Source organism: Camarhynchus parvulus, chromosome 8 (assembly GCF_901933205.1).
Source record: "Camarhynchus parvulus chromosome 8, STF_HiC, whole genome shotgun sequence".
Classification (NCBI taxonomy): Eukaryota; Metazoa; Chordata; class Aves; order Passeriformes; family Thraupidae; genus Camarhynchus; species Camarhynchus parvulus.
The window spans coordinates 2,144,745-2,168,532 of record NC_044578.1 but is presented as its reverse complement, the minus strand read 5'-3'; positions in this window follow the sequence as shown (position 1 = coordinate 2,168,532).

Here is a 23,788-nt window from a genome sequence, read left to right as displayed (position 1 = left end):
AGCAGTCCCAATTTCAGCCTGGATTCACACCTCATTTCCCCCTCCTTCATGCGCTTGCTTGAAGGTGCTCAACCTGTCTCATTAACGTTTTCAGACACCAAACATCATCTCTCAGCATCTAATGAGAATTGTGATTGAAACAGGGAAAAGCAAGTTCATACCAGGATGGGGAGAGGAGTGTCAGCAATTTAATGTACAGCCGCCGTGGGGAAATTCGGGTGCAAGTGAAAGATCACAGTGCTCAGAGGGGACAGGAGGGGAGGATGGTCAGAGTGAAATATGAACTGATCAGCAAGCAGAGCTTTCAGGTTTGTGCTGCTTTGGAATCCCTGAAGGCTGCCTCAAACGCTGTCACACCTGAGCATGCCCAGGTGTGGGTCTGTGGGTCAGCCAGGTGAGGAATCCTCTGCACAGTGGCACCCACGTGTTCATGTCTCCTTGGATAAATACCAGAAACTCTTCAGTTTGACATCTGGACTGGAAAGCTGCTGTCCAGGCAGGGATTCAGGACAGAATCCAAGAGTTTGGAGAGGGATTGAGTTCAGCTCTTTGAGTAAAGAGCTCTGGTCTCTCTGTTGTCATAAAATGTTCAACTTTTAAGGAGTGAAATTCTTCTTTCAAAGAAGCCTTGTAGCCTTCTGCCACTGGGGGATGAGCTGAGGCTCAGAAGCTCAGGTGGAAAGCAACTCTTCCTTTTAGCCTGGGCTCTGGCAGATACTGTGCCTTAGTTCCCCCAGGTTCCTCACTTGTGAGCAGCCTTTCACACTAAAACACTGAACTCACAGCTCAGCTTTTCAGCCCAATCTGGCCCTGTCCCTTTGCCCAGGCATGTGAAACACAACTGGTTCTGTGCCTTACTTGGGTCTCCAGCCCTTTGTTCCACCAGGCCCAGCCTCCTTCCTCCTCATCTCCTCTTCCTCCTGATCCTTAGAGTGGGAATCATGTCCTGAGCTTCTCTTTTGCAATATGCAGGAAAGGTAATGCTACAATATTTTCATCAATTTTACATTAAAATTACCATAAACTGTGTCAGTCATAATTCAAATATAACTTAAAAGAGTATAGAAAGGAAGTTGTTTTCTCAGTGTACTGCAAATCTACTTTTAATTGGCATTTGGTTATTCAGCAAGTTTAAAGTTCACCTATAACACGTGAAATACTGATCTTGATCTAAATCCTCTTAGATTAAATGGAAAAACTCCCACGGAATTTCTGCTACTAGTTGTTCTACAGGTGTTTGATTTTGCAACTGAAACAATGTTCAGTTCACATTGTTTCCTTATGGAGCACATAAAAATGCACTTTTCCTTACATTCATCATCATTTGCTACAATCATTAAAATAGTTTTAACAGGAAAATAAATTATGTCAGTTTTAACAAGGCAGAATGTTATGGTGTCCAATATGGACAATTAACATTTTACCAGCTTCACTTGCCTAAAATAAAATTTTGTTCTCATCTGCTCCCCCAAACTCCTCAGTAATACAGACATTAATTGTAGTTCTTAATTGCAACTGATAATAGTCATGGAAAAAAGTTGATATTATGGGATAGCACCGTGTCAGCCCAGTACTCAGAGCTGTGAGGTCCCTGGGAATAGGAGCCAGCGTGCAGAGAGTCTGTCCAGCAGGGACGCTGGTGAGCAGGATTTCTCCATATAGAATTTATGGATAATCTATAGGATGTAGGAGCACAAATACAGATGGGTTTATGTAGGTCCAGGATCTGTGCACACAGCAGTGAGCACCTTTACTGCATCCTGTGTCGTGTTGCAGAGCTCAGAATGGGATTAGAAAATTCTCAATCTGAGTTTGCCTCATGGTTCTGGAAGAGCAGGGGGACAAAAGGAAAAGCCAGTCAGAGATCCAGCGCAGAGAGATCCATTTAGGAACCATAAAATCTCCTTTTTTGGCGTGGTGAGGAATCCAAAGCTCCCATCTAAACGCAAAGGTGCTTTTGGATGCCATTTTGAGCCCCAAAGCTGGCTCTGGTGGGGGCAGCAGATGCAGCTGGCACAGGGAGGGCAAAGGGTTAAGCTGTGGCCTCACTCCAGGTATGTTTGTTTCTGCAGGAATGAATGGAGTCACTGTGAGCAGCTGAGTGTTATTTTAACACCTATTCTCTCCCTGGCTCTGTGGCCAGTTCACATGGAACTGTTTCCATGGAGGAGCGAATCCATCTGTGTTTTCTCACCTGCAGGTGTTGGGGGTTTAATTAAAAACTCCAACTAATATGTTGCTATTTTGTGATGGGTTGTGAATTATAGCAAAGGCAAATTATGAATGATAATGAAGGCAAAATAACACACTTGGAAGCATTTTTTGTGTGTGTTTTTCCCCCCTTGTAACATAGGAGAATGTGCTTTAATGAAATAATCAAGGATGAGCACTAATTTCCTCTCATGGCCTCTTTGTCTGTGCAGGCAAAGCAGGTACAGTTTCATTTGCATGGGGACTGCACCAATTTAACAAGCACAACCACTTAGAGCTGGACTGTGAGTAAAAACCTTAAGATGCATCAAGGAAAGTGGAGTTCTTACACAGAGTTTAAACAAGCCTGCCTTCCAAATGCAGACGCGTGGAGTAAATTCGTTTGCCATTTGCAATAATTGCTCATTCAAGCTGCTGCACTGGGTGGATAGAGACACAGAGCTGAGTTTCAGAACCACCTGAACCTCTGGGCAGTTTGGATTCTTTCTCTTAATTAGTATTAGAAAGTAGGAGTGAACATAATGATCTCACTTTGATGCAAACATCAGGACTGGAAGCATTTCTGTACGTCTCACATAGAGAAATGTGCTTTATATCTCGGACTCTCACTTTCAGAACAGAATACAAATAACTCCATTATGACTTTCCAGAATGGTCCTACCTTTTTCTCCATGTATCTGACATGATGGATATGGAAGGATCCTTTTAGAAAACTTTTGGGAAGGCAGCCATCCAAAATCTCCCTAAATTACCACTAGGACATATCTTTATTTTATTACTCTGCCCCAGATTCTGGCTCCTCCAGACCTCACCACCTCATTGGGGCCAAGAAATCCGAGCAGAGAGTTCCAGGCTGCCCTCAGTGCTGATTTTAAAAGCCAGTGAAATGGTAAATAAAGTTGGCCCAAGAGGCGGACAGAGCCTGGGGCAGTATCAGAGGGCTCTGAGGCATTAAAGAGCCATAATACAAAGCACAAGCTACAACACAATTCCAGCAAGACACAAGTCTCTTACTCCCTATCAAAATCCACAATATAGATCTGTCTCATGCCTATAAAAATTACAGAGAAATATACTTGTCATTCTAGGTGAAATAATAAAGGAAAAGAGGAAAGTGATGAAATGGTGGAAAAAGGAGAAGAGATAGGAGACAGGCAGTTGTTGAGGGAAAAAAACACTGAAAAAAGGGTCGGCAGGGTTTGTAAGTGTGAAATACTTAGTCATTAGGGGTTGGCACTTGGGTAACAAAGAGAGAATGGGAAGAAAAAGAATAAGAGAAAGGCATGAACAACAGGGAAGAATGACAGAGGAAAGAGAGATGGAAGCAGCCCGATGCCAGGAGGAGCAGTTGTTAATTACACCTAGGTGGATTTGCTGTGGACAGTAACGTAACCTATTCTGTTCTATTAATCATTAGGATCCAGGGGCCTCCAATGGCACATGAAGTATGTGTTATCTGTCCCCTGGTCATTTCTCCGGGGAAAGATGTGTGTTCAGGGGGTATGGAGAGATTCCTTTTCTTCTTTCTTAATATACATGTTGTTGTGTTTTCAGTTTCGAGATGGCAAGGTCAAAGAAATACTCCTTCCCTTGCACAAATGTGTCTTTGAGGCATCAGGGAATTCAGGAGGGAGAGAACCAAACAGCGCTTGCAAAAGGAAAGCGATCATGAAATGTGGGGTTTTCCTTCACCAACTCATTGTGTATTTTTTGTCCAGGCTTTTGGGATCATCTCACTGAAGAAAAATAAGACTAAAACCTCTGTCCTTGGCTTTTTTTCCATCCTCTCCCTGCTGCTTTCATTTCATCTGGAATTTTCTCGGCTTCTTCCTCCCTGCTCCCACCTGAGCAGGTCCCCCCCTCTTGCTCCTGCAAACCTGAAGCTGCAGCACGTTGGGAACGTGGCACAACCCCGAGTCCCACTGCCCAGAGCCCCAGCTGGGTGCAACCCCACACCAGAAAGGAAGACTGAAGGTTTTTCTCATGGATGAATTTAATCTAATTAACCTCCTGGCTCTGTAAGCACATCCTGCAGTTGGGCTCAGAGAGGAGCCCCCAGATTGTCCTGGAGGTCTGGTTGTGTGCAGCACAACCCCCTCTGCATCCATCATCACATCCTGGGCACTGCTCTGCCTCCTCCTCCTCCTCCCTGTATCCATCCAGACACAACCGATCTGACCTTGTCACCTGAACGGCTCAGGGCTGTGACACAGCAAGAGTGCAAAGTGCCAGGAATTACTCAGGAAACCTGGACCATTCTGGCATGGCACCGTGGCAGTGCTGGGGACACTGTGAGCACAAGATGTTGGGACCAGGCACCACCAGCAGAGTGTTCTTCCTGCTTTTAAGGAAGGTATATCACTGATCATTATAAATGGATAGTGATTGTAAGGCTAAATTACCATCAAGGGGTTGATGAGTCATTAAAACCCCTCAAGCTTTGTTCTCACAGTTTATTGCCTCATCACCATCACCACCCCTTCATGAAATTATTGTCTTTTAATTAGCTCTAGCCCTTTCATTACTGTCTGTATCATTGCAGAGAAAGAAATAGGGAAACAGTTCCAACCAAGTATCTGATTGCCCCTTCTGCAGCCAGTAATAAGGGATTAGAACAGGGTCATATAAAATTATGGCCTCTGTGATACAGCAAACTCATTTTTTTCCTTAACAAAGGAGAACCTGGATATGTGTCCTGGTTCCTCTTCCAGGGGTATAAGGATCCTGTTGAGGAGAAGCTGTGGCTGTCCCACCCCTGGAAGTGTCCAAGGCCAGGTTGGATGGAGTTTGAAGGACCCTGGGGTAGTGAACGGTGTCCCCGCCCATGGCAGGGCATGGAACAGGATGATCTTAAAGGATTCTTCTGACTCAAACCATTCTGGGATTCTCAAGCATCATTCCCCTAGCACCAAGAAAGCCTCCAGCGGTTCCTCCCATCTCTCAGCCTCTCAGAAGTTTCTGTGCTGCTTGGCTGAGGGGCTGGTGGGAGACTCAGCCAGCAGAACACCCAGAGTGGGACCATTCCACCTGCTGTGCACCCACAGATTCCCCAGCTCCAGTGGGAGCTGTTGATTGGAATATGCTAAGTAACAGCAACCATCCCAACGGCAGTGATCTCCTGTATTTAAAACAGGGGTTTACATGCCCCATAAATTTCAGTATTTGTAATTATACGATATATATGAAGAGAGTGAGTGGAAGAGAGCAAATATATTATGTGAGGAAACAGCATTATCGATCCTGTATTATACAGTGCACAGGAAAATTAGTTAACCATACAGCTCATTGGTTTAAAGATGGCAGTAAAGTTTAAAGGCATTCTGTTGTGAAGTTAAATATAACAGCCATGACACAAATAGAACAATCGCTTTCCCCGGATTTCCCTGGCAGCCAAGGAATTCAGGGGCTGGATCCTGCCCCAGCAGCTCTGCTGCAGCCTCAAAATAACCCCACAGAAACACACAGTTACTCCAGATTTACACCACGGTAGCAGGAGCAGGAATTTGGATCCAGAGGTTTAAATAAGGCTTATGTAATAAAAAGGGAATTTCTAATGGTTCCCTGTGGGGAAGGAAGGCAAAGTGAAAGCTGCATCTGCTTAGAGAGGGAGTTAACAGAAATGGACTTCAGCTCCTCACAAGTTATTTGATCTGAAAGAGTTTTGTTTGTTTAAATGAAAACAGATCAGAGCAAGCAAAAGTATTTACTAAAGGAGGCACCCCTGGGAGTACAAGCCAACCCTACCATGGGTTTCTCCCTTTCCAGTCAGTTCCTGTTGCATTCCAGCTTTTAGGCCACTGGTGCCCAGGGTGGGGCTGGCTGCTCAGGAGGAGGGCTGGACCACCAGCTCCAGGTGGGGTGGGGTGTGGATGCATGGCAAGAAGGGGAATGGCACAGAAAGTGATGCCATTTTGGGATTTGCCATTTTTTTCTCTTCTATTTCTCTGCATTTTTCACATGTATATTTGCAGGTCTGTAGCCTATTGTATTAGTGGTGAGTTTTTCCAGTGATTTTCCATGGCCTTTCCCTAAGCAAAAAGACAAATTCCAGAGCTTCAAACCCCGGGGGGTACAAGGCCCCTATCCTATCTTGGTTCTTCCTGGGTACCAAGGTTGAGAACAACTCTTTGGGGTACATTTAATGGACAATGTACAGCCAGTGCCAAGGGGGAGTCCCCAAAGAAGGGGCTTGACCTGGGGAATTGCATCACCACTTGTCCTCCTAATTGGTACTTTTTATCAATTCTGCTAATTCCCTAAAACCTATAAAAATGTACTCACCCTTGTAGGAGTGGGCTTTTGTGGGCATCTTTCCATGACTGCCTCTGAAAGCCTTCAAATGACGACCCATTCTTACATTACCTCCTCACTAAAATGACCTCAAGTTTCATTTCCAGGTTGATAAAAAGGCAACAAGAGCACTGAGAATGCCAAGGCACAAACCACCGGTCCCAGGGCTCATTCCTGCTCCTGCCAGCCCTTTGCTCAGGCACTCCCAGGGTGTCACTCACTGCTCCTTCTCTCCAAAGCAGTCTGAAGCTGCATCAGGGGAAATATTGGTTGGATATTAAGAAGAAGTTTTTCACAGAAATAGTGGTAAAATATTGGAATGTCCTGCCTGGGGAGGTGGTGGAGTCACCATCCCTGGATGTGTTAAGAAAAAAACAACTGGATATGGCACTTGGTGCCATGGTTTAGTTGGGGTGTTTAGGGCATGGGATCAACTTGATGATCTTGAAGGTCTTTTCCAACCCAGCGATTTGGTGATTCTGTGATTCAAGAGGTGCCAGATGGACGAGAACACAGAGGGGATACAAGGTCTGGTTATGCCATGCTGGGCAAGGTTTTCTGTTTCTCCAAGAGAGAATTCCACAAAACACAAAATGAGACCAGAGCACTCCACTCTGGGGCCATCAGCAGCTCCACAGCAGGCTGCAGGCTACACACAGCTGGAGCAGGGGAAGTCAACAGAAAATACAAGGAATTGCAGAAATACCGGGTAGGAAGATAGAAAAAATAATAAATTCTGCATTTAATTTCTCGCCCCCCATTTCATACAAATGTGATCTAATTTAATTTCAAAGAAATCTCTCTCCCGGATGCTCGGAAAAGGTTAAAATGCAATTTTCTGAAACTAAGTTATTAGATAGAGGAATATTAACCTTTGAGCCCCATAGACTTTTACTCTTTTTTATCTCCTTTTCATTTTTGTTTGTGGGTCTATTCATTTTTTGGCGATGTCGGCCGTGTTGCTAGGGAACAGGCGGGAGCTCGGCAGCCGGGCTGTGCCTGGGCTCCCGTGCTGGACCCGCTCCCTCCTTCCCAGCGCTCGCTGCCGGCCCCTCCAAAAAGCATTTATCACATCCTCGCTCGGTAATGGCCACTCAGTGGAGGGGAAATTGAGCTGACCCGAAGGCCAAAGCTGTTAGGGAGACTGGTGGGAAGGGTAAAAGGGTCACGGTACCCTTTTCCCACCCACTTAGTGGGCAGTAAGCAATAGAACAGCAGTGCCACTGTTTCCACTAACATATCCCGAGGCTTTGCACCTGAAATAAATGTTTGTTTGACATTAACGATAAAAAAAAATAAAAATCTGGGTTCCTCACAGAAGCTGGTTATGCTGTTTAAACTTCTTCAAGGTAGGGGTAGAGTGGGGAGAGTGGTTTAAGATCTGATTTGTTGGGCATTGTGGATGTTATAATTATTTCCTTTTGATAGCAATAATTCTTGTATGTCCCCATCTCCTTTGATTCAGAGAAGGCAGGAATCACAGAAGCAAAACAAAAAGTCTTTTGTTTCCTTTGGGTCAAAAACATTGCCTACCATGAAGACCTGAAAAAAACCTGAGCTCTGTTGACAAATCAAATGCAGAAATAAGCTAAACCCCCTCAAAAATTACCTATATGCATAGCCTGGATTATATTTTTGAATATGGAAGCATTTACAAACTGAGAAAAAACCTATTCTCTAACAGAAAATGGAAAAATGGGAATAAACCCACCTCTGTTTTCCCACAATAACCTAAAATTCCAATTTCTTCTAGAGATCATGTGTGCTCATAAGACCTGCAGGACTGAAATCCTGATGGAAACAGAGCCTGGTTTTTAGAAAGCCATAAGAATTTATCTTGCTCCATTTCTTGCATCCAGGGACCTCTCCCAGGTAAAGGTGCTCCCAGGCAAGGAACACTTTTCACCATTAGACCCTTACTGGGGGCCCTTCACTGGTGTCAGCAAAGAGCAGGATTTGGTGGCTATTAATTAGTAAAAAATGATTGCTTATATGGCTTTTCCCTCCTACAGAACTGGTAAATCATAATGAGATTTCTGCTGCTGTATCCATGGTTCTCAAACAACAATATTTAACCAACAAAAAGAGGCCGAGTCAATCTCGCTTTCAGTAATTCCCAGGAAAGTCATCAAATAAAAATGTGAACTTTAAAATTGATCAGGATTAATTTCACTGACACTGTATCATAACATATATCTCTTTGGAGACTCATTTGTTGGGCTGCGGATGCAAAGAAAGTAAGGAAAGAAATAAATCAGAATACAATAAGGCAATTAGACTTTTGCCATTGATAGAATACTAAAAATGTCTGATTTATCAAAGCATTAACAAACAGAAGTAAACACAAGATGTATATTTCCCTGCAAAAGATCTGGTTAGGAAAAATAAAATAATAAACAAGGCTATGTTTATCAATAAATTTAATTTCCCAATATTGTGCCTCTCAGTGTGAAATGCCATTTCATCTGCTAATTTCAGGAGTGCAGCAATAGAAGGAGATTTATCACATGAACACCAATCCAGTAAAAATCCTCTTCCCATCTCTGAAACGAGAACATTGCCTGCTCTCTGTGTATTAAGGGTAGGGTATCAGAGGTGTACACACACACAGGCATGCACCCACAGCAATATGATTTCCCAAACCTTTCACTGGATGCTGAGGCAGTTATGGGAGATTCCTCTAACAGGGGCAGGGCTCTGGGGCTCTGCAGGGTTTCCTGGGCACCCAGAGAGTGGCAATTCTCCCCCCAGCATTCCTGAAGGCATGAAACACTTCCATATTCCCCAGTTGTTCTGCTGGGACAACCCAGTGCAAAGAGTTGGGATTTTATTTCCTGTTCCTGCTGCAGGGAGGGGCAGTCTGAAGGATGGGAGGCAGTGCTGGCTCAGGGATCATATTTAAGCTGATTTTTGTGCTCAAACACCCCCAAGGATGGCAAGGAATTGTGTCATCCTAAACATCTGAACAAAGTCTTAATCTGGAGAGAAGATGGGATGCTGGGTTACCTAATGAACTTCAAAAATGTCTGACATCACAGGGAACAATCCCATCTGGGAAGGAGGGAAGGGAATAATCCTCACATGAGGTCCCTGCAAGGGAATTTTTCTGTTATCACTTCTCAATCGCTGTGGTATCCAAACACCACCATCTGTACAGGATCTCTAAGACTTCCTCAAAATGTTTTTCCATCAGAACAAAGACAAAGGTTTTCAGGAGAAGGAGCAAAACTGAAGTAAATTCTGTATTTTAGAGGGAAAAGTGAACACAGAAGTAGTTAAAATACAAGGTAATATTAACATAAATTTCTGAGCAATATTTGGCCAATCTAAATCACTCAAAATTCTGAATTTTAATTTTTTTATTAAAAAAAAAAGGTAAGAAATCAGATGGAAATGTAGCCTAGTGAGAAATTTAACAGGTGAGTGGTGGTACAATACAAATGGGGTAAAATTCCTCATCAAATCCCCAAGATGAGTTTTCCAAGCGATGCTCAGAATTGGATATACATTGTGTCTCACCACTTGCTGAAAACCAATTGCACACTTCAACCCTGAGCTAACACATGCATAACTCAGAATTTCCCTAAACCAATGCAAGAACCAATTTCAAAAGGCAATCTGGAAATTATTAATTTAAGAAGGCTGAATGAAGTGTGTGGTGCTCTGTTATTGATCTCAATACAACTGATTGTAACAGATAGATCCATTTTTCACCAGCAGCAATGGGAAACTCGTCACTGCAGCTCCAGAGGGTCCATAAGCACCGAAGGATTTGGCATAATGGATCTTAAATATGAGATTATAAGGAAGGCAGAGCACAAGTGTTTAACTGCTTTTGTATGCCAGCATTTATTAATCATAATCCTCCAGGAAACCAGACCAGATGTCTCGAAACACCCTGGACCAGTCACTTAACTGATAGCAAACCTGCAAAAATCAGGTAATTTATTGAGCACAGTACCAAGCTGAGTCCAAAAAGCTATTTGGAAAGCGAAGCAGGATTGTACAGACTTTTAAATAAAGCTATTGTACTTTCCCTTCTTTCCCCTGTTATCCATTCCTGGAACTATAACATATTGTCTCTTGTCAGGGACCAACATGAAAAGGAAATTACATGGCTGTCTAAAGTTATGTCTTCACTGCAGACCAGTCTTTCAGTGCAGCTTTGCATTGATGGCTCTCCTGATGTTACAATATAAGCAAAGAGAAGGCCAGGAGTTTTCTCTTGGTGTCACTTGTGCAGGTCAGACTCAAATTGTGGCAGAGAATTAACCCTAAATACAAAATAATAAATACTAAATACTCTGGGATGGTAACGACACCTCAAAGCCTCCCAGAATTATCTGCTGCTCTGTTTTGCTGAACAAAAAAGTGTTTAAAATCTACATTAAAAAATTAAATTGTAATTTTAAATGAAGAAATATTATAAATAAATTATTGTATATTTATTCAAATAAATAAATAAATGTTATAATTTTAAAAGCTACATTTTCCCTGGAAAGAAGAAAAGAGTGATGAAGATGTGGGAAGGTTAAAGGGTCCATTAACAGCAGCAATCACTTTCTCAGAGCAGCACAGCCCCAGCCCAAGCTGCACCACCAGCTCCAGGGGGTTCATGCTTCTCCCCTGAGGTGCAGAGACCCCTGGAGTGTCCCTGCTCCCACATCAGCCCATGGCAGGAAAACACAGGTGTCAGTTCTCAGGGAACAGCTGAGATTTGGGGGTTCCCACTGAAATCCAAGCTGTGGGAACACGGGCATGGAAAAGCTGTGGTCCCAGTGTGTGTTACTAAAACAGTCAGAGCAAGCCTCACGTGTTCCATGGGCAGTTTACAGACTTACATACCAGCAGCCCCAGTTAATGGGAATAAAAACTGAAACTAAACTATGAGTGATATCCTTTTGATGTGGCTTATGTGTGCTCTTTCCTTTTATAGCAGATGGATATTTTTCTTGCAGGAGATTAAGCTGTAAATTGGAGAATGTTTTCCTTGATGTTTGCCACTATGGTCCTGATGGAAATGAATACAAAAAATGAGTGTGAATTTTCGTTTGTTTGTTTTTAATTAAATGATTTGTCCTTATGCTCCTTGAAGTTTGGGGATGCTGAGTAATGCTGTGCTATGCCCTGCATTCTCTTCAGAGGTTCTACACTGGCTAAATTAATTACAAGACAAGCCTTTGGAATTAAGTGTATTTTAAGTTCAGAGGCATCTGTTTAGAGTCTCCTAATACCTCCAGCCCCTTTGGAAATGTACTTGTTAGTATGAGTGGTGTAATTTTCATTTCCGCTGGCATGGTTATAGCAGGACTTCTTCAGTTTCACACACACTTCATTTGACCTATCAAGGACATAAACTGAAGGTATTCTCTCGCCCTTTTTGTTTTTCTAGCAAATAGAAGTGAAAGCATTCATTTAAATACACCCTAAGCATTAAAAGAATGTTGCTCCTGTTGCTTTTCTCTTTAAATACCAAGATGATTGTTATTTTTTAAGAAATAAAAAGATGCAAGAGGAAAAAATGCCTTGAAGGTTGTAGAAATCTGTAAGAACAATGTATCTGTCTTCCCTGTAATTGGTGCAAAAATAAAATGTGTGAATAAAGTATTAAATATCAAATTCATTAAGTGGAATGGTAGCAATAATAAGTGGGAATAAATTGGAAATAAAACTGGGACTTCAGGAGGCCTAAATTCAAAGCAGGAGTAGATTTTGCTCTCTGAAATAATAGAACTTTGGTTTTGTTTTATAATTACATATTGAAGGTGTTGAATATCACATAAATACTCAAGTGAAGGAAGAAATTCCTCAAATATCTGCTTTTATGGAAAGAACTAAAGCCTGGCAGATCTATGACATGTAGATCCTGAATATTCTCATGGATGCAGTTGCACAAGGAAGGAAGGAAGGAAGGAAAGGCACAAACAGGAGGGAGTCACCAGTGGGGCCTTGTCCAGGAAGCCCCTACACATTAGGAAGAGGTTTTTTATTCTTCCCTGGCTCCTGGGCACACTGGGATGGACAGAGCAGATATTCCCAGACCCAGGTTCTCTCTTAAATCCTTCATGGTCAGCTACAGGAACATATTAAAAACCTAAAGAAGGTGGAATCATCTTCTTGCAGGACAAGAAGCTGTTTGCTTTCTTCTGCAGACTTGTAAAGCCCCTCCTTACAATATTGCTACTCTGCAGTGTAAACTGGACATTTAAATGTCACCAGCCCAGAGTGAAATGCCAACATATAACACTGGATCTAAAAGTGAGCCATTGAGGGTGTGGCCAAAGCAGCCATATCTGAGATGAAACATGCCAGCAAGGAGGACGCTTGTCACTGAGACCCTGGGGTGCTCGGAGTGACAGGAGTGCTGTCCCTCATTCCCACACTTGCCATTGTTTGCTTGGTGGAAGTGTAACACTAACTCAGAATTCATTTCCCCATGTTCCCTTAAACCCCACTCTTCTGCTGCCTGCCTCTCCCCATCTAAATTACTGATATGGATTTACAACCTTCCTTTCCCTTGATAAGGGTTTTTTTTGTCTGGGAGTTGTGCTGTGGTGAGAGGCAGAGCACACGAGGTGGTTCTGTGCAGAGAGTACATTGCACAGCCATTTGCACTGTAAATCTCCTTCTATGGGCTGTATTAATATTCTGCATATACCCCACCAGCCCATCATCTCCTGGCATTACTCATCTCCAAAGCACTGCTCAGCCAGGCTCTGCGTTGGCTTTTTCCTCAAAAACTTAACAGATAGCGAGTAAACCAAACTGATGTGAGAAAGCTCCGTTCATTGGAATCCAGGGAAAAAATAAATTGTGTTGGCACATTTTATTGTGTTTCTGGACACAGTAATAAGGCTCCAGCCTTAGATGAGAATAGCTGGGATTTTGGAACTCGCTGAAAAAGTTTTCTCTTGGAAGATGGATTAAATTGATCATTTTTTCCTAGACGGAGTGCACTTCAGGCTCATTTTGCTTTGTAATTAAGAAGAAAGCCAGAAACATCATTTACACATTAAGAATTTAATAGATATATTTTTCTAGCTTTATGCATTAGCACAGGACAGCCCATTAATGAAATAAGTCTTCCTTCAGGGTCAATTTAGATGGGCTGTAATCTTCTGCAAATATATTGCAAATGAGGATCATTTAATGATCTTAAAACTAACTGCCAGAAAAGGATTGTTATAACTCTCCAGACAACAAAAAGAGGTTTTGGCATGACTTGCAGTACCTTTGTAATTAGCAAATGTTTAATTTCAACCCACCAGATCATAAAATTTAAAATATTATCTTCTGTGGAGGTCAGTTTCAGACTCTGTGACCTGGGGTGTTAATTCTGAGAAAGGAGAAGCCTGAGGTTGTGTTTGTCACTCAATACAACAACAGCTCCCGCTCCCTTCTCAAATCTGGACGCTTCAGTTGACACCTGAATCCCCCCTTTGAACAATCAGATCCTGCCAGGCAAGGAAAAGCTACAAGGAAGGATTTAGTGACAGCAGGAGCACATGGGTGAGAATGAATATTTAACTCAGGCTCGAATTTGTCAGTGTAACCCTGGTGGTTGGATACTTGTATTTTTTGTAGGTGGTCGGTCACACCAAAGCACTCCTGCATCTCCCACTCTGCTCTGCCTGTATCAGCCTCTCCTTCTCCCCCACATCCTCCTGCCCTGCTTTATCTTCATTCAACCACAATCTGTGCTCTGAAATAGGGTACAGAGAATTTGGGAATTTGGGAAGGGGCTCTGTGTGTTTTGTAACTCACACGGCAGCTCCTGAATTTTAACCTTTTCTGTCTCTTCCTGCCTCCCTTTCTCCCAGACACAGAGCCATCCCCTCCAGTGGAATATTTCAGTAGCCCAGCAGGGAAAATCCCTGTGCCTTTCCCAGCCTGACTTACAGGCATTCTGGCAGTTTTTCTAGGGTGTTTCACTCAAACAAATGGGCAATTTGCTCACTCCAGTTTGAAAAGTTGGTCTCTGTAGGACATTTCTGATTTCTTGTACCACGAAAAACCTTGGAACAAATTTTGTATTAGTACAAGAAACACATTCTCAGTTCTGGAAAAGAGTTCCAGTCTCTCTTCTATCTGATGAGAAAAAATAAATAATTTTCATCTTCACCTTCTTTCTTTCCTTTCTTTCAAAATCACTGTTACTTGTTCCACATTTACTTGCTTTGTGTTTTATAAACTTAAGAGTCGGAATTCTTGTGAATGGCAGCGGAGTAATGGGAGTTTTGTGCTTGGTTGGGAATTTTAATTTTTTCAACAGAAGCACATTTGGGTCAACACCAAATATTAATGGAAATTTTACCCTAAGCTTGCTTCAATCTGCCTAAGTGCTTGTAATGGAAATATCCAGAGTTCAGGGACCTGCATATCCAACAGTGACTTTGACTGAAGTTAAGGATTTTGTGCTGCCAGCAAGAAGCTCGTGGTCTTTGTTCTGCTTTAAGAGTAACTTTTGACTGACTTAAACTTCTGTTTTACAGAGAAGAGAGCAGCAAACCGTGTTTCCCACATTCTGACAGGTTTTTTGTCTCCCTTTGCTGTCAGGGAAGGTGCTGTATGAGCCTGTAGCAAAGTACTGCTGAGGTCAGCATTTCTGTGAGATCTGGCCACAATAAAACAGATTTGGCTATCGGATTCCTAGAGGGACTGGATACAAACTCGAGGAGTTTGTGGCAATGCCCCATAGGCAGTTACCTCTCCACGCTGTTTGAATCTTTGTTCCATGTGTGCTGTTAAAGCCCAGGGCTGTGGAATGGCAATCAGCCTGGGGAGCAGCCCTTGCCAGCGGGGCAGCGCTAATTCACCGGCTCTAGCTCTAAGAAATCACCAGGCTTTAAAAAGGGGCTCGTACACAGCCTGTATTGTTGGGATCCCTTGAACTCCGTGAGGAAGAAAACCTCTGGGGCTGGCTGGAGGCACTCTGTGCTTCCCTCTGTTTTATTGCACACCCTCAGACACAATGTGTAAAAAAGGTCAAGACATCATGTAGGCTTTTGCATTAAGCAGCAGAACACTAATTAGTTTTACTGACAATGAGGTTTTGTGCTTGTGTTCTAATATTTTGATGTTTAGTTTTGCTTGAAAACAAAGTCAAACATGATACAAAGCCTCTTCTATTCTCTGTTGTCTTTCCCTCAACATTATTTTTAAGCTCATCATGTGTTCTCCAGCTTGAGTGCTAAGTGCTCTGTTGCTTCAGTTTTAATTTAATGCTCCTACTTCAAAGAGAACAAAAAAGCACAGTCTCGTAGGCCATTGGATTCATCTCTGAAGTGGCATTTGTAGAAAACATCAGGTAGTAATTGTTTCCCCCAGCTCTGTCTCTGAAATTTGTCCTACTAAGAGCTGCTGCAGCACAGCCTCTGTGTGTTTAACTCACTGCACTCAAGACACATTTTTGCTGCTTTTTCCCAAGGATATTTGCTCGAGTTATACTGATGAGAGGCCCTACCTAAACAATAAAAATTTTTGTTAATAGGCTTTTGCAACCGAATGATCTTTTATGAGTGTTTTTTGTGGCTGTAGACAATGCTGCTATTGCATTTATTCAGGCTCTACTTACTGCCTTTATATATGTATGTGCTGGAAACAAAGCCCCACCTCAGTGAGCTCTGAATGTCCCCATCTACAAAAACTGTCACACACCTGTATAAGACACACATTCAGCCAATTGCTTTGTGCAAAAAGTTAAAAATGTGTGTAAACATCTGCAGGATTAAGGTGTGTTAGCATTTGGGTTCCCAGTCAATGGGGATGCACAGTGAAATGCTTAATCCATCAGAGTTGTTAATGGCATCTAAGCATTTCATGGTGACAGTGATGATGATGATGATGGTGATGATGATGATGGTGATGATGATGATGATGATGATGATGATGATGATAATAATAATAATAATAATAATAATAATAATAATAAATAATCTCCACTGGTTAAAATCTACCCATCCTGCACATTCTCAGAAGAGACCAGCTGCTTCTGACTGTGCCATGAATCAGCCAAGTGCTTCAAGACAACTTTTGCCCAAACACAAATCCAGTTTATTTAGTCAGGCCCAATACTGTGTTCATGTGGTTGCAGAGTTCTCAGCTGGCTTGGAGAGCAGGCAGACTGAATGCCTGCCTGCCCAGAATGTGCTGTGGAGAAATAACCTCCATTTTTGGCACAGAAGTGCTATTTCATTCAAAACAATGATCCTGTTCGAAGTACACCAGGCAGGAATGAGAGCAGTGCAGAGGCACACTCAAAAGCTCAATTCAACAGCCACATGACAGGCTCGGAGGCAGCTGTAATGGCAGCAGTTCAAAGGTCTAAAGAGCTCCAAGAAAAAGGAAGCCAAAAGCTACTGTGGAGAAGAATTTGTCATAACTTAGTATCCTGAAGCATCCAAGTAAATAAAGTCAGTAAAAAAAAAAATATGTGCACTTCCCTCACCTTCCAGGAGCAACGGGGAAGGGGGGAACAACACAGATTAAGTCATATGTAATAAAACAAAAGGGTGAATCTAAATATCTTGTCCTCCTTTAATCACAGCCTACTGCAGTGCAGCCCTTACTCTGATGCTCTCCCATTCCTGCACCACTGCCAACAGGAATGAACTGGGCGCCAAAAATCGTCAGTCGGGGATTCCATCTGAAAGAGCATTTTCTGCTGCACAGTGAGCGAGAGTGGCACAAACAAGGCTGGCTTTTCTTTGGGGCTTTGGAAGAAAATGGCCTGAGCAGTGAAGCTCTAATCAAATCCAGCTTTCCCCAAGTTTGACAGCTTTTAGTTTCTGGTTCTGCTTTCAGGGAGTTCCAACCTGTGGTTTTCAACACACATCCAGGATGGGCTTCCTGCCACAGCAGGAACTTGGCACCCTCAGGTGGGATTGGGCTACTGGCCATGCCCAGACAGGGCCACCAGACCCTCAGGGTGTGTCCCCTGGATGAACTGGGTGGCTGAGACCTCCCAGCCCCTTTCCAGGCCAAACTGGGCATCTTGGGATGGCAGCAGCCCTCTGTGAGAGCGTCAGGAGGGACACCGGGGTGGGATGGCACAAATCCCAGGCATTGCCTCGGCATCTTTCCAGAGGGACTCTGGAAATGCCACCACAGTGCCCCCCAGAACACTGCTGACAGAACTGGGGAGGGATCTGGGACTCCTGAGAAGCCCAAACTCATCTGTCTTCTTGGGAAAATCCAGACTTGGCCTTGGGTGGAACACTGAGCGTGCGACCCAATCTGCCAGGGCAGTGTAATGTGCTATAAAGTAAAAGGTTCACGCTGAAAATTCTCTGCTGAGCAGAGGAGCAGTTTTTTCCCAGTTTTACAAGTGTCCTTAGGAAACAAGGGTTCTGTAAAGGTCTTTCAGCTCCTGATACAGAGGTCTGGGACATTACAGTCACAAGAACAAAAGGACAGGCTCAGTGCTGCAAGGCTCAAAACACAAGAGTAATTTCTGTACTAACTTTGTCTTGTTTACAACACAGTCCTAACCAAACCCGTAATGTTTAGGGGCCACGTGCTCTGATCTCTTTATTTCTACTGAGGAGCCTCCTCCTGTGTGAGCAGTTTTGAGGTTTCCAAAGGGAATGGTCAGGGAGCAGCCCACTACATGGCATGAGTGTATGAGTAAGAATTTTGCTTGAAAGCCTTGTTGGCAATATCATCGGATCTGTCCATTACTGGAAGGAGAAAACATGTTTAACTCTTTGCTCTTTTGGCCTATTTGCATATTCATCTTGGCTAATCACATGGAAATCAGAAATGGGCTGTAGTTTGATGGGTTTTTTGGAAATTTTCTTCTTGTTTTTATCCACTGTGTACACTGGAACAAATACAGCAAATCATTGTGGAAGGAGTTGGTTATTAGCACATCACAGCACACAGTGTGCCTTCTTACACAACTCAATATTTTTAATTACTTGCCTTTACTAGTGAGACAAAATTTAGAGTCAAGTTTCAAGTAATCCCTTTTATTGGACTAATGCAGCAATATTGACAGTCTGGCGTTAGGGATACACAAAACTCCCTTGCAGGTCAGCAAGGGGTTGACTCCAAGAATGGATTCCTATACCCAGGAAGGTGCTTTGTCAATAGTGTGCAGTTAGTCCAATAAAAGGGATTACTCAAACATTGGCTCTGCACTTAGTCTATAAAGAAAATATCTGAGCTTTTTAGTCAACACATTTATGACTTTAAGCTGGTTTGTGATGAACCACTCCAAGCTGAGAGTTGTCTTAAATAAGCTGTAGCTATATTTTTACTAAAAAAACCTCTCTTTCACCACATATCTTTATTTGCACAGCAGCAGCACCCAGAGGACCTGATTTTGTGCTCCTGAGCCTGCTGGCACAGGTCTTAAATACAAGAACAGGGATTTCCCTGGTTCACAGAGTGTACCCACATTGTCCCTGTTGTCTGTTAGTTTGAAAACTTAAAGAAGCAAAAATCTGTTAATGGATGTCAGATGAAAGCAAAACCACCCAGAATGTGCAGTGACTCCAAGTCATACAATCAGGGACCAAAGTGGACGACAAGAGTCACTGAAACCATCACTGAGACCACAAACATTTTTTTCTTCCACTCCCCAACTGAAAACTTCACATCCAAAATGGATTTCCTCATGGAGTCAGAAGCTCCTGAAAATAGAGCTTTTATAAGGTAATATAAACCCTAACACAACCTTAATTACAGTGACACCATCTCTGCACTATAAATAATGACATCTTTGACCAATGTGATGCATAGTAACATGAAAAGTGATGTAACATAAGCAATGTCACTGCTAAAAGTTAAAGGGGAACACATTTTTCTCAGGCAGAACACCCACTATCAATTCAGACAGCACATATCTGATCTAGATTTATGGCAGTGAATAATAGTGCCATGAATGCAAAAGTGTCTGCAGCTTTCAAATAGTTTGGCAAATGTGTACATCAAGATCAGTTTGAAAAGGAAGCACAACTCTTCCTCAGATAATTGCAGCTAGAATAACACCACATATGCTTTTAACATGGTTTTTAGGTAAGTGCCTTCAGCTTCTGTCCTTTTAATAAACACACTGAAGAAGGACATTATATATGGACTGCAATACCTGGAAGAGGCAAGATTTATATCTCTGAAAGTAGGAAAATCTTTAATAAAATTGAGATTTTTCAATACCTGGAGAAAATATGAGGGGTTTTCCTTCAAAAATTAACAAATATTTTGGCAGCTTGTTAAAAATGCAGCTTTACTTCAAAAGCTCTGGTTTAAGTGTTGTATCAATCTGATGAATTTCAGAAATGCATCCAAATTCAGGGATGTATTTTATGTTAAACACACATTTGAGTTAAAGCAAGAAAGCTCCATAATTCCCATCCACATGGGATGTGCATAAGCACCTATTTCAGTCACGGCCTGAATTGAATTCTGAACCAAATGTTGACATTTCTGATGAAATAAACTCCTGTTCCAGTTAACAGGAATTTTACTGACAGAAAATAGAGTAAGAACTTCAGGATTTGATCATCACCCCAATACACAGGCAAAATTTTCACTGCTTTTCATTCCTGAGGAAACTACTTCTGGGACATCTTTATTCCTCAAGAAACTTTAAAGACTGGGCAATAACCCTTGGATCCCAGTGGAACACAGCCTTCTTTGGGACAGGAAAAGCCACCATCCAGTTCCCAGTGCAGCAGGCAGCTGCTGGAAGGGGAACATATTGCAATAGAAATAATAGTCCAGCAGGTAAAATGGGCTGTGAAATAGTGAGAGGCTGGAGAGAGAAGTGAAGGGACTGACCCCACACCTGACCCAGCCCAGGCAGCCTCGGATGCTCCTCCTGGGAGCAGAGACCTCCTGAAGGAGGTGGAGGTTGAAAAGACCTTTTCCAGCCTCCCAACTCTTTGTGTCCCTAGTTCTTTTATGACTGAGTGATGAAAATGACTATATTAATATTTTCTCTCTTTTTTTTTTTTTTTTTTTTTTTTTTGCTTTAAAACATGTCCCTGGTCCTGGCTGTAGATTCTTCAGGCTGTGGTGGAGGGAGCAAAGCTGGATCAATCCATGGGGGTTCATAGTCCCCCTGAGCTGGGTTCCTGTAGATCTGCTGTGCTGTCTCTGGTTTTAAGTACCTCAGTGCCTTCCTAGCCAGGATTTTAGGGAAGTGCTGAGGCACGCAAAGGCTGAGAGAGTACTGTAAAAGCTGATTTTGTTTCAGAGGGATATATCCAGATGATGGAAGAATATGCCTGGATGTGTTTGCTTTTTAGTGCCTGTGGGCCTGACTCTTCACCAGTACAACCCAAGAACAACAGCACTGAAGGAAAGAGAATTATACCAGCATAAAAACCGTGCTGCTCTGCAGCGTGAGCACTCCCAGACTGCTGCAAACATCGTGATTCAAACACTACATGATTTTCAATTTTGTAGAACATTTTTAACATGATTAAACAAAGCCCAAAGGGCACAATGGCCTTGCTAAGAAAACTGATTCCTTGCACATACACTTTAAATGAAATGCAATGAGACTTTGTGATTCAGACCTTAGTAGGCACAAAATTTAGAATAACTCTGTTTATCTGCGCAAACTTTCCTTAGCCTGTTGCAACTCCAAATGTTTTAACTGTTACACATGGGTGTTTGGTAGAATATACTAAATAAAAAGTTTACAAAGGCTTTCTTTTTCTCCAGCCTACAAAGGACTCCAAATCTTTACTGTTCAGCACAGCTGCCTAGAATAGGCACACTGGAGCTTTTGTCCAGTGAGTCAAACTGAGTGGGAGTGAATACCATTAACTCTTAAAACAGAATTATCTTATTCTTTTGATTTTACTGGACACTGGAATATGTTTGTGGCCATATTTGGAACACATCCGGCTCAATCTAGAAGGACACAGGAATAATAGATATCATTCAGATCATAATTAGCCATGTACTTGCAATAGCGGGATGGAAAGCAAAAGGAAAAACACTGAAAATGTTGTTTTTTTGGACTGTGACAAAGAGCTTTTTAAATGAGTTTGGGCATTTTTAGTGTCTGACTCATGTCTGGAGATTTCTGCTATATTCCAGAATCCTTTAACTTTTGTGTTTTTTATTTCTGCCTTTGACAATGACATGCTAATAGCTTCAGGCTTCCTACTGCCTTCTCGTGCATATTGCTCTCCTTTGTTTGCTGTCGGAGAGAAAATGTCAGGATTTTAGAGAGGGGATTTTGTGATCGTGGCAAGAGTTAAGGAAATTTTAGCATATCCCGTGATGACAGATTGGACCTTCTTCAGACAGAGTTTTCACATTTTATATTCTGTTTCTTTTTTTTCATGTGACTACATCATAAACTCATAGCAGGCACAAGGAAATACCGCCTTAAGAGCTGCTGATTTATCAAGCATTTATCTAAGTGGAACATTTTTATTATTTTACCAAATTTTACACAAGGCCAATACATGCTACAGCAAAAATGACTGAAAGGAGTGAGGGCTGACCCTGCCCCACTGAATTCCATGGAATAGCATTTTCCTGAGCCATCTGAGGGCCAGGTTGGGACCAAGCAGCACTTTCTATCAGACATGCCCCTCCTCAGATCACCCTCTCCATCCTGTACTGCCCTGGCCCTCGGGAAAAGAATGCCCAGACAAAGAGTGATAAAGGCCATTAATGGCTTGACAGTGGCATTCGATGGCAAAGAATTTTGATGACCAGTGCACATCCACACTTGAGAGGAGGTCCAATTGCACATGGCAAGAAAAGAAAGGTGGGTGTGAGAGAAAAACAAAGGCCTGAAATCTTTACTCACTGACATAACTCAGAAGTAATTCCTTTGATGGCACTGAATTTACAGTGGTGTCAACCTGATAGTGGAAGATGTCTAAAGATGGCAGAGACAGATGAGCAGGAGGATGGCAACAGGATGTAGAATAAAGTGAGAACAGATGCATATAGGATGAGCTCAAAAATAGAACAAAGCCCAGAGCCACAATTTTGCTGGAAGAGCAGCAAACTATTAATCGCAGTACGGGGTGATGGAGCCTGCAGCACCTGGGCAGCCACAGCTCTGCCCCTCTGTGAATTACACATTTCATGGCACAAAACCATACAAAGCTTGCTAAAGGAAGGCTCTAACTGGTTGTGTGATAGTAAGGAGGACTCCCAGCACCACTGCACAAAGCAAGGGGTCTTCCAGAGGTGTTAAATTGGATCTGGCCATCATCTTGTAGGCTTCAAATGCAGCTGGTGGCAGCAATTAAGCAAAAGCAATTTGAAGAAAGCCTAAAACACTCAAAGAGATTAAAAAATAGCTCAAAGTAATTATTTGCCTATTGCTTTGGAGTTTTCCCCTTTATTTCTCAAATACTGGCTAGTAAAAAGGTGATAAAATTGCATTGAAAACATGCAGCCAGGCTCTCTGGGAACTCAGGATTCTGAAGGCTGGGTTAGGGCTGAGTGTGCTCAAGCTAGAGATCCAAGAGCAGGAAAAGAAAGAGAAGAAGATGTACTGTGCAGCAGGTAATACCATATATATTGCCATCTTAACACCCAGGATTATTAGTAGGTCTCAAGCTGCCTGTAGATCTGACATGGAAACCTGGATATTCTGGGATCCTCACAGTGTTTGAGATTCCTTTATTGCCTGAAAGCAGTGTGAGAAAAGCTGGAGCTTTGTTTTCCCTGCACTGTTCCATCAGGGTGTGGTATGGGGGCTGACCTGGTCCTGGTGTTTCCCAGCACACAGAACTCAAGCCAAGGCAGGATTTGTGCTGCTGGGTGAGTCAGGGAGATTGGCTGGCAGGTGGAAGATGAAAGACCCCATCCCAAGAGTGCTGTGATCTTCCATGCTTCCCCAGATTACCCTCTGATGGCACTTTTTGGGCCCCTGTCTCTTTGGCAGCCAATCGGGGATAACCTCTGAAGGCACAATTTCCACACTTCCACATGGGAGCTTTGCCTCAGCAGCCCAGTGCCTGCACCTGTGTTTTCTATGGCTCCACTGTAGCTGGGTAAGCAAATCACAGAGGGCTGAGACCTTTCCTGTAGCCCTGGGCAATGTGACCTGGCCACATGACCTGGGCCGTGTCCTCCAGCTTCTCACTCTTGGCTCTGCTGTGACACCCATGAGATTTATGCTCTGGGGGTCAGCACTTGAAGTCAGCACGTTCTCATGATGTCACATCAGGCTGGCTGATGAAAGGAGGTAGAGAGCTGGTCACCACCCACAGCCGGAGAGAATAGACTGAAGACATTTAAAAAACTGAGTTCCTCACTGTGTTCTGAGCAGTTTAAGAAGATGCTTTCCATTACCACAAAA